The 17,113-nt window shown below is 40.8% G+C and overlaps 1 protein-coding gene and 1 non-coding gene across 6 annotated transcripts in view; both read right to left on the bottom strand.

Annotated features, from left to right (window-relative positions):
* The window catches only part of FMN1 (formin 1), a 481,759-nt gene that overhangs the window by 358,602 nt on the left and 106,044 nt on the right, over positions 1–17,113 (bottom strand). The window contains exon 1 of one of the 5 annotated variants that reach the window (XM_089309388.1): positions 3,102–3,182. The exons of the other annotated variants lie outside the window; for them this stretch is intronic. The gene's annotated coding sequence lies outside the window, so the exon portion shown is untranslated. Of the gene's footprint in view, positions 1–3,101; positions 3,183–17,113 lie in introns of those variants that run through there. 5 annotated transcript variants of the gene reach the window in all.
* Positions 14,610–14,676, bottom strand: LOC127484031 (small nucleolar RNA SNORD52). Its single transcript, XR_007910812.2, has one exon. It is a non-coding gene; the product is annotated as a small nucleolar RNA SNORD52 (small nucleolar RNA).

Below are 17,113 nucleotides of genomic sequence, written 5' to 3'. Positions count from 1 at the left end.
CTCTCTGCTATGGCCAGGGAGTGCAGTGGAGGATGGCCCAAGTGCTTGGGCCCTGCACCCGCATGGGAGCCCTGCACCTGGCTCCTGGCTACGGATCAGCTGGCCGCGGTGGCCATTGGAGGGTGAACCAACTGCAAAAAGGAAGACCTTTCTCTCTGTCTCTCTCTCTCACTGTCCACTCTGCCTGTCAAAAAAAAAAAAAGTCTATTAGCTGTACTCTAGGCTCCATATTCTTGTTTCCAATCCAGGCTTCCCAGTCCCCGTTCACGCAGAATAGAATCAGAGGGAAGGACAGAAGACAGGAGGCCTAGCTTGCTGGTGGTACTGTTGAATGCTGTCACTTGAGCCAACTACTACTACAACAACTACAACACACTACTAGTGTCTGCATGCTTCCGGGGTTAGAAATGTGCCCTGTTCATATTTGTTTCTGGGTATAGAAACATCATACGTGGCACATTTGGTACTTGGTATGTTTGTCAAAAGGGTGAGTGCTGCATGAATAAACTGTTTGGGACTCAATTTTGTCATCTCCAGAATGGAGAGGATTAGGTTAGCTCATTCTCACTTAAGCTATGTTTGCATAATAATAATAATCTACTACAGGCCAGGCACTGCTTTTAGTGCTGCTCTTCAATTTTTAAGATAGCCTATAGTTAGGTATAATTAGTGTACTCAAGTACAAAGAAGTTAAGCAATCTGCCCAAGACCATAAACTTGGTTACTGGTAAAGCTAGGAACTCAGGCTACAACACTAGAGGCCATACTCCTAGGCTCCACACTATGGCTTCTGACTGGCATTCCTGAGATGACAATGTGTATTCTACAACAAAAGGAAGCCATGGCGAATAAGTGTGACAAAAGTTTCATATTGCGTTCCTTGGAGAGACATGACTCATGTCAGTCTCTTAAAGACCTTGAGATGTCTTTTAGTAAAGAATCTTAACTCTTTAAAATAGGGGTTTCCAAACGTGTTTGACCATGGAATCCATATAAAGGACACTCAGTACACATGTTGCAAGCTACTAGTGTTTTCCTGGAACATAATTAGAAAAACACTAGATTAGATCACCTTTAAAGTCTCATACAACATTCAAGTTCCTAGCTCTCTTTTAATTCCTGGTAGGTAACCTTGGAAGATGTTGAGCAATGAGACAGAAGTTGAAGTTCTGACTCAATGTACAAAGGGATCACTATTGGATATATGATAGGGTGTTTATTACATATAATCCTTCTTAGAGAGTTTATTTGGCAGTGACCCAAAAGCCAGCCAACAGCCTTTACCTTGGTGAAAACCTGACTTACAAGTAACTTGAGCTGGAAATAAGTCAGCAAACAAAGAGACTATGGATTAACATGCTTCTCCTTTATAACAGAGTAGCATTTTAGAAGAAAGCAAATTTGAGAAGAGCTAATTTTCTTTGTTTGCTTATTCAGTTTGTTGATTTCCAATCATACTTTGAACTGAAAGGTGACATAGGTCAAAGTGTGCCCTCTGGCAGGTTGTCTGCAAAACACCTTCTGGCAGGCACAGAGGAAAATGAGAGTTCAAGGTCTTGTGTAGTGCATCTACAATGAGAAAATGAGGCTCTTCCTTCACATAGGCCAGAGGCCAGAGACTGAGTACATTTTCAGTCCTGCCTTTTGCTGCTCACTGTGACCTCTACTTGAGGGCCTTCTGTCTGCAAGGCACCCTCACTCCTACTCCAGACATGGGAACGAATCCTTGCAAGAGCTCACTAAGTACCTGTGCCTTGTCCTCATGGCAACCCCGAGAAGAAGAAGGTGCCACCTACACTTTAATAGATGATACAATTAAAGCTCAGACTCATATTGACTTCCATGTATTTGGCTTTCCTACCTTCTGGAATATTTCTGTTCATGTTTGACCAAAAAAAAAAAAGGAAACAAAATTTTCCTAGGTTCACAGTGTGCCCTCACCATGCTATTGTAACTTCTAAAAATTAATAATGACTAATTATATCCTCATTGTAAATCCTTCTACTTTCCATTTTTATTGTGGAATAACTGCTGGCTTTGGGCAAAGTGTACACAGATTATAAAAATAATAAAAAAACATTGAAATATACAGTCACAAAACACAATGTACAACACCTAAGGTAAGATATCTGTAAGATCAGAGGCACATTGTCTGGTGAGTATAAGTTCATTGTTTATATATGAGAGAGAGGAAAAAATCCCTAAAATAGTAAGGATTTGGGGTCCTGAGATATAACAAATATGTACACACATGCACATATATGCATATGTATATACACAGCGCATGCTTATGCACACACCCATGCAGGCAAACACATACACCTACGGTGGCTATTTAACAGCACATTAACGAGGGAAAGAGTACAATTCACTCTTTATGCAACAGAAAAGCAACACAAAATTGAAGCAGAAACAATAAATGTTCTGGAAATGGTTTAAGGTTTAGAGAGCCAATTCCTCACACCTGATGTTTAACCAGACAATATCCCTATGAAGGAAAACACACGAGGTTAAATCATGATGCATAATCATCTGGATCAGGATCATTGGGATAGGAAAGGACTAAGGGCAGAAATAAGGAACATAAAATTCTTATTCTGAAAAGTCTGACAAAGGAGGTTAGGACACTGAACAAATGAATCATTCCAAAGACCATCACAAATGTACAAAGCAGTTTTGTATATGGAGTGTTTTGATAATACAGGCACAAGTTTTTTAGTTAGAAATAAAACATGTGTCTGTATTTAGTAAAATGGGTACTGCCCACACTACTTACTTTGGCTAAATCAATTTAATAAGAGAGAAGAAAATTACATGAAATTAAGTAAATAAATTCCGTCAAAACAGTCAACTGTCATTTGATTTTCTAATACAGATTTCAGAGTGTTAGAATTTCACTGAACATTTTGTGAAAAGGTGAGTTTTACGAATTTGATCATATACTCATTACAAGTCTGTTACTCCATATTCATGAGTTACTTTATTTCTGAAGGACATTTCAATAGTTTGATTGATCACAGGTACACACATGGGTTAATTTTATAGCTGAGCATGGTTAATACAACATACAGCACAGTTACAGTGAATGGAAGGTGACTTACCTTGGGACCACCTTGAAAGTCTGTGCTTTTCCCAACCATTCAAATGATGAGCTGCACTTCCTGATGCTAACCTATAACATCAGACTGGGGTTTTGCCATCAATGATCAAAACAACAGAAGCGGATAGAAAGGAAAGGTAATGTGCCATTTAAAATGGAGGCAATGGCCGTAGCTTATCTTTCCAAAATAAAATCAGTCTTTCTACCTGTAGTACATTAGATGACTACACTCACTTCTCCAGCCTCCCCATTCGTTATAAACTCACACCAGAAGCACTTTCTGGCTGCGTCTGCAGCTTATTCCAACAGTCAGTGTTGTATATCTCCCCTGCCATTTGACTTGCTTTGGTCAACTGAACACAGACAATGTGGCAGTGCATCAATTCTGAGCAAAGGCCTTAGGAGCCATTGTGTGTTTTTATGTCCTGCTTTGTGCTTCTGCCATCACCATGAGACATGTATGCCCGGGGGAACCTGGAACGAGACACATGGAATAGACCCAAACACAGACTCCTGCAGCCGGGAGCCATGCTCAGTTGAGCTTACACTGGATCAAGTGAACCTTAACCAACTCTCAGGCCAGTGAATGAGAACAATAAATATTTTCTGTAAGCCATTGAGATTTTGGTCCTAATTGTTTAAACAGTTGCCTCATATACTATCATCTGCCTCTGTCAGAAACACTTTAACTACTAAAATATTTAAACTGTTTTTGACAGAGAGGGCCTAAAGACCACAGTATTTGTATTTTGTAAATAGTACCAAAAACAATTCTTCAATGAACAAAAGTTTAGAAAAATTAAGTGAAAAGTCAAGGTATACCCATTTTCTCACTCATACCAAGAACTACATACAAAACAATTTTGTTAGAAACATTACCCTATTTACCAGGCATTGCCCTAAATCATCTTATGAATATTGGTAATATATGCATATCTATCTGCTTCCAAGGAAAAGTTTTCAATCACACTACAAAATCATCAGATCTGGACAAAAGTCCCCAAGGAACAAAATTACAGGGCCTTTCAGGCTTTCTCCTCTAATTTTGCTGTCAGACCAAGCCCTTATTTGACAGCAATGATGAAGTGGTTATGCTTCAAAGAGGGAGAAGGAGAGCAGGGAGGAAATCTCAGCTTGAAGCTCTCGTAAGTTTTAGCTCTCATACTATAATTCTTAAACCCATCCATCATACCTGACTTGAAATAAATTCGGAAAGGTAAAGTTTTCTCAACTGTGAATATCAGAACTGATAGGTAAAGATAGGCAGGTTGTCTTCTGTTATGCTATTCAAACGTGTACTTAAAAGTAAGACAGGCAGCCATCTAGATGTGTAGCTAATGGAGAGTGACATTGTTAAGTACTTGTAAGGAGGGTGTGTGCCTGTGTGCATAACTATTTGTGTCTATCCAGGAAGACAGAGCTTTGACAAAAGTATAGTCTTCATGGCTGGTTTCTGTCAATTAGAAATCAACATTCCTCAATCCCACACTCTCCTTTTCTTTACCAGCGGTATTAAATGATGCAGTGTCAAACAAGCTAGGTAGACAGAATTTTAAGAAAGCATCTTGTGGCCAGCATTGTGGTGGAGCAGGTAAAACTGCTGCCAGTGATGCCACCGTCCCATATGGGTACCAGTTGGGTCTGGGCTCCTCCACTTCTGATCCAGCTCCCTGCTAATGGGAAAGCAGCAGAGAATGGCCCAAGCACTTGGGCTCCTGCACCCATATGGGAGACCCGGAAGAAGCTCCTGGCTCCTGTCTTCAGCCTGGCCCAGCCCCAACTGTTGTGGCCATTTGGGGAGTGAAGCAGCTGACAGAAGATCTCTCTACATCTTTGTCTCTCTTCCTCTGTAACTCTGCCTTTCAAATAAATAAATCTTAAAAAATAATCTATGAGGAAAGTACCCATAGTTATCACAAACAAGGCCAATACTGTTTAGATGTCTAAAATCATGTTTAAGTTCAAATGAAATCAAACAGAATTTATCGTGTATGCCTCCCCAATTACCTGTTCATTTTATTGTTGAAGAAACTGAAATCCCGAAAGTTTGTGCTATTTCCAACATACCCAACATAGTGACAAAGGCAGAACTAAAATCCAAGTTCTAGGGAAAACATTTATGCTATTTGTACAAGGATACTGTCACCAATTCACAGATGGGAATGTTGAGGTCTGATAAAGAAGTTGATGTGAATGGTTAAGAGCATGCACCATCTTGATTCTTGTTTGTGATCTTTTGCTAACTGTTTGACCTTGGTGAAATTACCAACATCCCTGAGTCCTTTTTCCCTCATAAGTAAGATGAGGATAACAAGAATATGCCTGAAATTGAGCTTGGCTCAAAATTGCTTTATTCTAGGAAACTTCCCAGGTTGGAAGTGGACAGATTGGATGGAGGAGGCAAACAAGTCCTTGTTTAAGTAAAGACACCTACAGGCAATGAGTTTGTATTAAGCATCACACACTCATGTGAAGGACTTTTTTCTGGGGGGGTCAGAGAAGATAAAAAGAATCATTAAGCTCAGAAGAATTCGCAATAGCACTGCAGTGCAGCAGATCCAAAGTTAGTTCAAGTTCTAAAAATAACATCCTCGTCATCAAACGCAATAGCTCTGTGCAAGTAGCTGATCGTCTCCACAAAGAACAGCTCTGCACAGTCCTTCATAAACACCCTATGATGTCCCTAAAAGTCAAACACATGAGCCCAGGACCACGAACAAACTATTCTTAAGCATAGTTTTAAATGAAGTAACATTTTTAAGTAGCTGTTTACATAGAAATTATTATGATTAACCTCCTTCCATGGTCTTTTTCTATGAAGAGTACAGATGTTAGATGAGTGGCAAATATTGATAATTCAAGTCAGCAAACTCACTACAATTATACTGAATATTTTAATACTTGAGGAGCCAGCTCTGTGGCATAGCCGGTGAAACCGCCACCTCTAGTGCTGGCATCCCATATGGATGCTGTTTCAAGTCTCAGCTGCTCCACTTCTGATCTAGATCTCTGCTATGGTCTGGAAAAGCAGTGGAGGATGGCCCAAGTCTCCACAGGGGAGACCTGGGGGAAGCTCCTGGCTCCTGGGTTCAGACTGGCCCAGCTCCAGCCATTGCAGCCATTTGGGGAGTGAACCAGTGATGGAAGACTTCACTCTTTCTCTCTCTAACTCTGCCTTTCAAATGAATTAATAAATGTTTAAAACACTTGAAAAACAGGGCACATATTTCAAGAAAGTAATACAAAGGATGCTGGGAATTGATAGAAGATAGAGGCAGGTACAACTAGGTAAGGTTTTGTGCAGGAAATACCAAGAAAGGGTCAAATTCAGAAAGTTGTAGAAGTCACTGAGACATCAAGAGCTTCTGTCTATTCTCAGAAATAAATGTTCAAGAAATAAAATGACATTTCAAATGCCTGCTATCAAAAATCTTGGTATCTTTGGTTATAAGGAATATACCTGCTTACTAACAAAAATCATTATTGAAGTAAAGAATAAGAATACAGAAAATGTCATCTAGCATTCTTTATAAGTAAGTTTGAAAAGCATTTCCCCTTTATATAATATTATTGTTATTAAATGAATAATTGCACCAGTGGGAAACCCAACTCTTAGAACTCCTAATTATTTTAATAGGCAAGGAGGCATGATAAAGAAAAATATGAAACACTAAGCCTTTGAATAAAATATGAGTATACTATGCATTATTTTTTAAAAATTCCTTTCCAAAAACAAATTATCTTAAGAGACTCACAAAAAAGGAATATTGATAATATGAAACATGAACAAAAAGAAGGCACATTTATCAATATTAATGGTAAACATTTAAGACATTAAGAAAACAACATGTCTCTGTGTACCCTTGCCAACACAGCTGGACTGAAAGTACATTACAATGTCTAACACCATTTGCAAAAGGACAAAACACAATAATAATTTGCCAAATTTTTAAGATCCAATGTGATGTTTCAGTACATATATATCCTATAATGACCAAATCAATGTAATTAACATATCTACCACCTCAAACATTTATCATTAAAAATAAAATTTCTTTAAAATATGCACTAAAAAAAGGAGCAAATCTAAGACTTTTTCATATGAAATTATGAGCGAAATGGCTGTTTAATCAAGTTAGTTCTCACCTTTGCCGGAGCTCGACCCTGGATATTTTGACCAACACTGCCCTTTACGAGCTTTTTGTCAGCACTAGAGCCAATAAGGCTGGTCTAGGTTTTCTACCAATAACTTCTGTCCTTCTCACCACAAAAGTCTGGATACATTTGGACTGTCCAATGATTAGGAACTAAAGTGGTGAGCTCTCCAGAAGAGTGGCTAAGTGGTGGCCTTGGTGGACATCTAGATGTCCACGTTGCCACCTTTTGCCCAAACATCTTGGGCACCAGAGGTTTTCATTTCCCTTCTTCCACCAGGCCTCAGTAGTTAGGAAGAGCCCTGCACTCCACCCAGCACCTTAGAGGAGGCCTGATTTATCACTTTCCTCTCAGCAGATCTATTTTCTTAAAGGCGAGTCATGTTCCACATATGGAACATGTACTTTGTGTCACACATTCTATACACATTGCTTATCACTGAGGATTTTCCCAACAATTCTGCAAGGTAGTGATAAAATAACCCCGGGTGAAAGATAAGAAAACAATGAAATTGGAAATTGACTTTGCTCAGGTCCAACAGTAAGTGGTAGAACTGGGCTCTGAATCCAGAGCCCAGAGTTAACCTCTTGCGATAAACAGCTAAAACTAAAGAAAATATTGGAACAACTATTTTCAGGTATTTACTAGCAAGCACTTCAGTCCCACCATCCTTGAGAGAATGAAAATGAAGAAGGTGAGCCACTAATTGCCTAGGCTTTCTGTAAAGGGAGGATTTCTGGAATGAAAAAATGTAAAGAGGCCCAGTGACGCAGCAGACATTACCAAGCAGTCTAATATATGCATAATTAGGAGGAAGGGGATGAGGAAGGACATAAAATTGTTCACACAAACATTCACTCAAACCTTCCAAATTTGATGAAATTATAAACCCACAGATCAAAGTAGCTCAATAAACCTCAAGCAGCATAATTACAAAGAAACCATCATAAATAATATTTCTGGAAAAAAGTGTGAAAAGATATATTATAAAGGTAGTGGGAGAAAAAAAAGAATATTATGTGTAGAAAACTGAAGAAAGGACTTAGGACAGACTTCTTGTCAGACTCTGCAACCCAGAATTTAACAGAATGATAACCTTAAAGTGCCGAAAGCCCTTCAGAAAAAAGATGGGGGAGGGGTAAGACAAAGGACAAGTTCCACAATGATGATGCAATGAATTCATCAAAAAGACATAAGAGTCCTAAACTTGGATATTTTGCATCTAGTGTCAGAACTTCAAAACACATAAGCAAAGCCATCAGAAATAGAGTGAGAAATAGATAAATTCACAATTGTATTTGGAAATTTAAACACTCCTTTTTTAGTAATAACAGGTTTACAGAAGAATCAATAGGGATATGAAAAAATTAAACCCCACCAACCACCAATTTTACCAAACTGATACACATACGAGACTCCATCTAATAACTTCAGAATACATTTATTTTCAAGTGAATATGGAATTTATCAATAAAACCCCAAGTATTTGGAGATCAGACAATACACTTAAGAATAACTACAACCAAAGAAGAATCCTAAGGGAAAGTAGAAAATACTTGGAATGCAGCTAATGCAGTAGTCAGAGAGAAATGGATAGCCTTACTTAGCACTGAGTGACTGTTCCTCTCTCTCATCAACAATGTTTATCCTCTGGACGACAGGTAGGTCAGACACAACTGATGTCTAGCTGACTCACAGAAAACAGAAGATTCAGTAACCATATGCTTCCTGAGTACTGAATGCTGAGGCCTTAGCTTTTTTCATCACAGAACACTTTTTAGTCTCTAGAGCTAGGCAGGTACTGTTTCCCCATTATTGTGGGAAAAACACAGCCAGCTCACGAGAAAGAACTTGGAGATACAGAGATTGGAGGTTCCTCAATAAATGGTCATCACAGGTCACCCGACCATGAAGTTTAAATCCAATGCATCTCAGGGTAGGTGTTTGAGTACAGTGACTTAAGCCAGTACTTGCAGTACCAGCATCCCATGTTGGAGTACTGGTTCAAGCCCTGGCTACTCTGATATTGATCCAGGCCTCTAATAATTCACCTGGGAAGGCAGCAGATAATGACTCAAGTACATGAGTCTCTGCCATCCATGTGGGAGACCTGGATAGAGTTCTTGGCTCCTGGCTTCGGCTTGGCCCAGCCTCAACTGTTATAGCCATTTAGGGAGCGTTCAGCAGATAGAAGATGGATCTCTCTCTCTCTCTCTCTTTCTCTCTCTCTGTGTGTGTGTATGTGTGTGTGTGTCTCACTTTCTCTGTGTGACTCTGCCATTCAAATAAATAAATATATTTTTAAAATCTAGTCCATCTTTACATAGGCACTGGAGGTTTCCATTTAGCTTCACAGTTCCCAGATTTTTTAAAAAAATTTTTTTAATGTTTATTTTATATTCAATCTACCTGAAGTGCAGACAGAGAGCAAGAGAACAAGTGAGGGGAAAGGAAAAGGGAGAGAGAGCTTCCATCCACTTGTTCATGCCCCAAATGCCTACAATAGCTAGGGCTGGGCCAGGCTGAAGCCAGGATCCTCGAATTCCATCCAGGTACACAGGTGAGAAGCATGGGCCCAAGTAGTTGAACATCATCCACTGCCTCCCAGGACAAATTAGCTGGAAACTGGATTGGGAGCAGAGCAACCAGGACTTGGACTAGCCCTGCAAAATGGGAGGTGACCATCCCAAGTGATGGCTTAACGCCCTGTGTGCTACAATGTGTGCCCCAAATCCTCAGATTTTAAGGAGCTACAGCCAGCCAATGATTATGAGACAGCCAGTGGAGAACTTCTAACATACAGAGTAAACAGCAGAAACTTGAGAGAAAAGGTACAAAGAGCCATGCCACTCCACCGCTGATGATTCAAGATTTTAGATGTGGCCACTTTCTTCTATACCCACAGCTCTTGCTGCATGGCCTCTGCCTTCCACGCTTCCAGTTCTTATCTCGCTTCTACAATATATTCCCCCTCCTCCTCCCCTTCAGGCCTAAGGCTGGTAAAGGCTCTTGGCTGCTGCTAGTTCCTGGGAGCCTCACAAACCCATGCTTGTCTCCTTTCCCCTCCCCTTCAGTCTGGACATAATGTCTCAAGTTATATTCAGTTTAAACCTTTATGAATGTACCAGCTATGTCCTGTCAGGTCTCTGATACAAGAGTTGGCATCATGGATGGTGTTCATCTCTTACTACCTAGCATGCTTGCATTCTACTACGGCATATAGGGTACTTGATACCTGATGCTCACCATACCCAATTAAAATAATAGCAGCAATGTAATGGACCAGTGTAATCTTCTGTGAGCTATCAGGATGATCAAATTCTTTTCAGATTATATCATGACACAGAATAAGAAATTCTCATAGCCTTAAAGTAAGGCAGTGATAGTATACTTCTGTCGCTTCTTGGTGAGAATGAATTAATTGATATGAAAACAAAACACTTTCTAAATCAATAAGTGCATATTAGGTCCACAGAGCTGTGCTAATATATTTGGTAGGGACGTTATATCTGAAACAGCAACTGCAGTTGGCAAAGCAATGTAAGTAAGTTCACAATAACCCAGTCATTTGCTAAAAGCCTTCTAGTTTTCTCATTAACCAGAAAGAAATTTAAGTGGGACTATTTTATAAATCACCATCCTTGTATCTTTCACAGCTTTGATGTTATCACAAATCTTTGTCATTTGTCCAGGTTTTAATATATGCCTTCAACTAGTAGGAAAAATATGATGACATTTTTCTTACAATACACAGATCTGGGAACCAAAAGTAGAGGTGAAACCAATTGCATTTCTCACTACTATATCCACTAAATCACTTAAAGAATTTTTGCTTCCTTTCTTTGAAACCCTCCGCTTGGTGAAGTTGGAAACCTTCATGTCTGAAGGAGGAACACTTTCAGGAGGGAATATAGTTGTGGTTTCAATATACAGAAAGCAGAAAACACTCCCTGGCCATTCCAGGCTGTAATACATTAGAAGTATACCTATTTAGGTCGGCGCCACAGCTCAATAGACTAATCTTCTGCCTTGCGGCACCGGCACACCAGGTTCTAGTTCCGGTCCGGGGCACCGGATCCTGTCCTGGTTGCCCCTCTTCCAGGCCAGCTCTCTGCTGTGGCCCGGGAGTGCAGTGGAGGATGGCCCAAGTACTTGGGCCCTGCACCCCATGGGAGACCAGGATAAGTACCTGGCTCCTGCCATCGGATCAGTGTGGTGCGTGGGCCGCAGTGCACCGGCCGTGGCGGCCATTGGAGGGTGAACCAGCGGCAAAGGAAGACCTTTCTCTCTGTCTCTGTCTCTCTCTCTCTCACTGTCCACTCTGCCTGTCAAAAAAAAAAAAGTATATTTATTTATATTCAGTTCCTAACAAAATAACTGTCTTTAGTACATTTATTTTACTTAATCAAGATGCAGAGACAAAGACAGAGAGATCCCATCCCCTGGGTCACTCCCCAAATGTCCACAATAGACAAGACTGGGCAAGCTGGAAGCCAGGAACCAGGAACTCAATCTAGGTCTCTTATATGGGTACTAGGGACCCGGGTACTTGAGTCATCACCTGCTGCCTCCCAGGATCTACATTAACAGGAACTTGGAATCTGGAGCTTTAGCTGGGTCTCAAATCCAGGCTCTCCCTTGTGGGACATGGGTTTCTGAACCAGGGTCTTAAGCACTAGGCTAAATGTTTGTTCCAAGTAGAATATTGTGAACTGAACATATAGTATTACATTTGTAGAATAAAAAACAGTAGAAACATGTAGAGGTGGGCCGGCACCGTGGCTCACTTTGTTAATCCTCTGCCTGCAGCACTGGCATCCCATATGGGCACCAGGTTAAGCCACTCCCTGCAACACAGTCATCCCCTATGAGTACTGGTTTGAATCCCAGCTGCTCCACTTCCAATCCAGCTCTTGTAGAAGATGGCCCAAGTGCATGGGACCCTGCCATCCATGTAGGAGACCTGGATGGAATAGGTTCCTGGCTTCATCCCGGCCCAGTCTAGGCTACTGTGGCCGTTTGGAGAGTAAACTTTTAGATGGAAGATCTCTCTCTTTGGTCTCACTCTCTTTTTCTCTCTCTATAACTTTGTCTCTCAAATAAATCCTTAAGAAAAAGACAAGACTGTACAGGGAAGCTACCTGTGAAACAAATATACTCAAAGATTCCTTGTAAAAGTATAAATTCATACACAACCTTGAAAAGCTATTTGCCAACTTAAAACTGAAACAGAGGTGACAACAATGGCCCCCAAGGGTCACAGAGAACCTACAGTTTGTCTCCTTACATTTTTAAGAGAGGAGGGTGGAAAGGGAATGAGAGGAGGAGGAAGAGAACCAGCCTCAGCAACAGAGACCTTATGGCCCACAGAGTCAAAAATAGGTACTATTTGAGTCTACAGAACAGCTTGCCAACCTGCATTCGAAAATACTGAAAATATGTTTTTATCTTTCAACCAAAAAAAAAAAAAAAAACCAAAAGCTATTTATGTGAATCTATCCCAGAAGAATAATCATCTTCCATCATTCTTCTATCCTAGAAGAATAATAGTCAAGATCTACTATAAAGAGTTAAGTTGTACATTCATAAGTCAAAGTATGATTTATGATAGAAAAAAGTGAGAAACCAATGCCATAAGTGATGATATAGGGCCGGCGCCGCGGCTCACTAGGCTAATCCTCCGCCTAGCGGCGCCGGCACACCGGGTTCTAGTCCCGGTCGGGGCGCCGGATTCTGTCCCGGTTGCCCCTCTTCCAGGCCAGCCCTCTGCTGTGGCCAGGGAGTGCAGTGGAGGATGGCCCAGGTGCTTGGGCCCTGCACCCCATGGGAGACCAGGAAAAGCACCTGGCTCCTGGCTCCTGCCATCGGATCAGCGCGGTGCGCCGGCCGCAGCGCGCCGGCCGCGGCGGCCATTGGAGGGTGAACCAACGGCAAAGGAAGACCTTTCTCTCTGTCTCTCTCTCTCACTGTCCACTCTGCCTGTCAAAAAAAAAAATAAAAAATAAAAAATAAAAAAAAAAATAAGTGATGATATAGCCAATACTATGAAATATTAATAGTTATTTAAAATAATATTTTCAAAGAATATTTGATAAGAGAATATTCAGGGTATGAAATAAAGTACAAAATGCAATTTTGCCCAAATTTTAATATGTATAATGAGACCAAAATATTTGTAACATTTTTAACATTTTTCATTTTCTTCTTTTTATATTCCTGTACCTTCTACATTTTTAAAAAGGTATTTTCAAGTAGATTTTTATAAATCTTTATTTATGGGGCCGGTGTTGTGGTTAAGTCACTGCCTACAGCACTGGCATCCCATACGGGTGCTGGTTCAAGCCCCGGCTGCTCCACTTCCAATCAAGCTTTCTGCTATGGCCTGGGAAAGCCATAGAAGGTGGCCCAAGTCCTTGGGCCTCTGAACCTGCGTGGGAGACCCGGAAGAAGCTCCTGGCTCCTTCTTTCAGATAGGCACAACTCTGGCCATTGTGGCTATCTGGTTTATGAGCCAGCGAATGAAGGACCTCTCTCCATCTCTTTCTCTGCCTCTGCCTTTCTGTAACTCTGCCTTTAAAATAAAATAAATAAATCTTAAAATAAAACTTTATTTATTTGAAAGTCACAATTATGGAGAGAGAGGGAGACACACACACACACACACACACACAGAGAATGAAATAGAGAGAGAGAGAGAGAATGTTCCATCTATTGGTTCACTCCCCAGTGATCACAACAGTCAGGGTTGGACCAGGTTGAAGCCAGGAGCCAGGAGTTTCATCCAGGTCTCCCAAGTGGATATGGGGCCCAAGCACTTGGGCCATCTTCTGCTGTTTTCCCAGGAACGTTAGCAGGGAGCCCAATTGAAGGTGGAGTAGGCAGGACTTAATCAGTGCTGATAAAGGATACTGGCATCACAGGCAGCAACTTAACCCACTCTGCCACAATGCCAGCCCTGCTTTCTCAATGGACTTTCTAAATTTTATACAATGAGCAAATATTCCCTTTATAATCAGAAAAAATACTTAAAATTATAAAGTGTAAGAAATGGATTTGATCAAGTCATAACTACCAAAGGAGGAAGGCAGAACATTGAAAATTCTCTAGTAAACTGAAGCTGCAAAGTGAGCCCAATTGTGCAGGTCAATCCAAACCACTGTCTGCTAGTCATGTATTCTTTCAAGATGTGCATGTTGAAGGTGGCCCATTTGGCAAAGTCCGGAAATATATCCTAATTTGAGAACTGTAACTCTATTTATCTGGGTAATCCTGTAATCTTTCATAGCAATCCTTGCCCAACACCTCATTCATATCCACATCCAAAACATAAAATAAATTCTTTTTTTTCCTGAACAAGTCGGAACTTATTTTTGACATCAGTACCAGTGTCAGAGACTCTAGTATGTAAAATCATCATCCCCCAAATTCTATCTTAATCCAGGAGCACAGCTTACTCTTTCTGTCATTCTTTAGTAGTAGGAGGCTTACAACTGAAAAGACTTTGTGTATACTTTTAATCTTATCCCTCAGTCCTTGATATGACAGTTTACAGACCTTCAATGACTTCTCATTGCATAAAGAATAGAATTAAATTCTTCAGTTGGGCAGGAAGACCTTTTATGCTTGACTGAAACATTCTTTTCCATAACCACTCCATAACTGCACATGGGTATCCCAACTTCCAGTCACAGTGGGCTGCTTTCCGTTTCCTATACCATACTTTATCTGTCCACTTCAGCTGCACTGACCACTCACCTGTATCTGAAGGACACAGTGCCACCTAGCCTTCAGAGTTCTCCTTAAAACTCAATTCCTCTGTGCTGTTAACTCATGTCCTTCCAGACTAAGTCTCCCCTTTTCCTGTTATCTTAGAGTTCTCCATAGGTATATACATGGTAGCCCTATTGGATTACACTCTGTGGTATGTTAATTTATCTTATTTATATTTGCCTAACTATGAGGCTGCAAGACTTCAGAGTCACATACTGCATTCTTATTCTAGGGCATGCATCTTCACAAGCAACAGAGAGCAAGTTTCAGAAGCATTTATACTTGTATTCAGAGGTGTGTTTTCCGCCTTAATTTCTAAGGAAAGAAAGAGCTGTAGAAGAAATGAGAAGGTGTAACTAGAAGAGTAAAAACTTGAGAGAATGGGAAGATGGAAATTCTCTTTCAAACTCCACAACTGAGTTATTCTCATAAAGCTAAAATTTAAGTAAATGGGATCTAGTTTCCTCAGGTGGGAGGTGAGTCTAGTCTTGTGTCACCCCTAAATTACAGAATTCCTTCTTTCCTTCCTTCCTCATTCTTCACTCCTTTTATCCATTCCTCCTGTCTTCCTTCTCTTCTTGAGAAGGGAAAGATTCCACCATAAGATGTAATCGATATTGGGTATTATCAGCACCACAACTGTGGGACAAGCCCAAGGAGTCTGCATCATCAGGCACTACCCCTGAGCAAAGCCAAATGAAATGATGTCTCTCTGCTTTCTGCCCCTTCCACAAGCCTCCTAAAGTTGGAAATGGATTATGAAAACACTGATTTCAGTTTTACTTCTTTTCCACCAGATCAAGGATTATAATAAAACTTTCTCATATGGGTATTTAATATGAAGAAATTTACATTTACCCAACTTTTAGACCAGGAGCTAATTACATCTTCTCTGATCTCCCTGTTTAAATCAAGTGTCTCCAGTGGTTACTATGACAGCAATCTAATTTTTCCTCTACAGAATGTGTTAGTTTACTTGTTAAAATATCTCTCATTATATGGAAAAGTTTTGATGGTGAGGAAGAGTTGAGCAGACCCTTTCTTGTTTTTTTTTTTCCATCATACTTCCTATTTATTTTTAAAATTTGCTTATTTATTGAAAGGCACAGTTACAGAGAGGTGGGAGGGAGGGAGAGAGAGAGCGAGCAAAAGAGAGAGAGTGGCTGGCGCCATGGCTCACTAGGCTAATCCTCCCCCTGCAGCGCCGGCGCCCTGGGTTCTAGTCCTGGTTGGAGCACCAGGATTCTGTCCCGGTTGCTCCTCTTCCAGTCCAGCTCTCTGCTGTGGCCTGGGAGTGCAGTGGAGGATGGCCCAAGTGCTTGGGCCCTGCACCCGCATGGGAGACCAGAGGGAAGCACCTGGCCCCTGGCTTCGGATTGGCACAGCGCACTGGCCGCAATGTGCTGGCCATAGCAGCCATATGGGGGGTGAACCAATGAAAGGAAGACCTTTCTCTCTGTCTCTCTCTCACTGTCTAACTCTGCCTGTCAAAAAAAAAAAAAAAAAAAAAAAAGAGAGAGAGAGAGAGAGAGAGAGAGAATGAGAGAGACAGAGACAGACAGAGAGATACCTTCCACCAGCTGGTTCTCTTTGCAAATGTCTGCAAAGGCAAGGGCTGTGCAGGCTGAAGCCATGAGCTTCATCTGAGTAGCCCACATGGGTGACAGGAGCCTGAGTACTTGTGCAATCTTCTAGTGCTTCCCCAAGTACACTAGCAGAAAACTGGATCAGAAAAACAGAGGTGGGAATAGATCCCAGGCATTCCAATAAGGGATGAAGCCATCCTAAGTGGAGGCTTAACCTACATTGTGACAACATCTACCTGCTTTTAACAAGTATATGATAGTTATTAAGTGAACTAGACACAAGGGGATCTTCAAAAGTACATATTATAAGAAAACAATATATAGTTCTAAAAAAGTTTTTCCCAAATATAAACATCTTTTCATTCTATTTTTCCACAAATATTTTGAAGTAGCCTTGTACATTACATGAACAGTTTATAGACAGAACATCCATGGCTTTTTTTCTTTTTTCTTTTTTTTTAATTTGAAAAGCAGAGTGACAGAGAGTGATCTTCCACCCACT

The sequence above is a fragment of the Oryctolagus cuniculus genome, chromosome 12 (assembly GCF_051225735.1).
Source record: "Oryctolagus cuniculus isolate XC-2025 breed Fujian yellow rabbit chromosome 12, ASM5122573v1, whole genome shotgun sequence".
Lineage (NCBI taxonomy): Eukaryota > Metazoa > Chordata > Mammalia > Lagomorpha > Leporidae > Oryctolagus > Oryctolagus cuniculus.
Note: the sequence above shows the minus strand (reverse complement) of the source record. Positions and strands in the feature narration are given on the sequence as shown.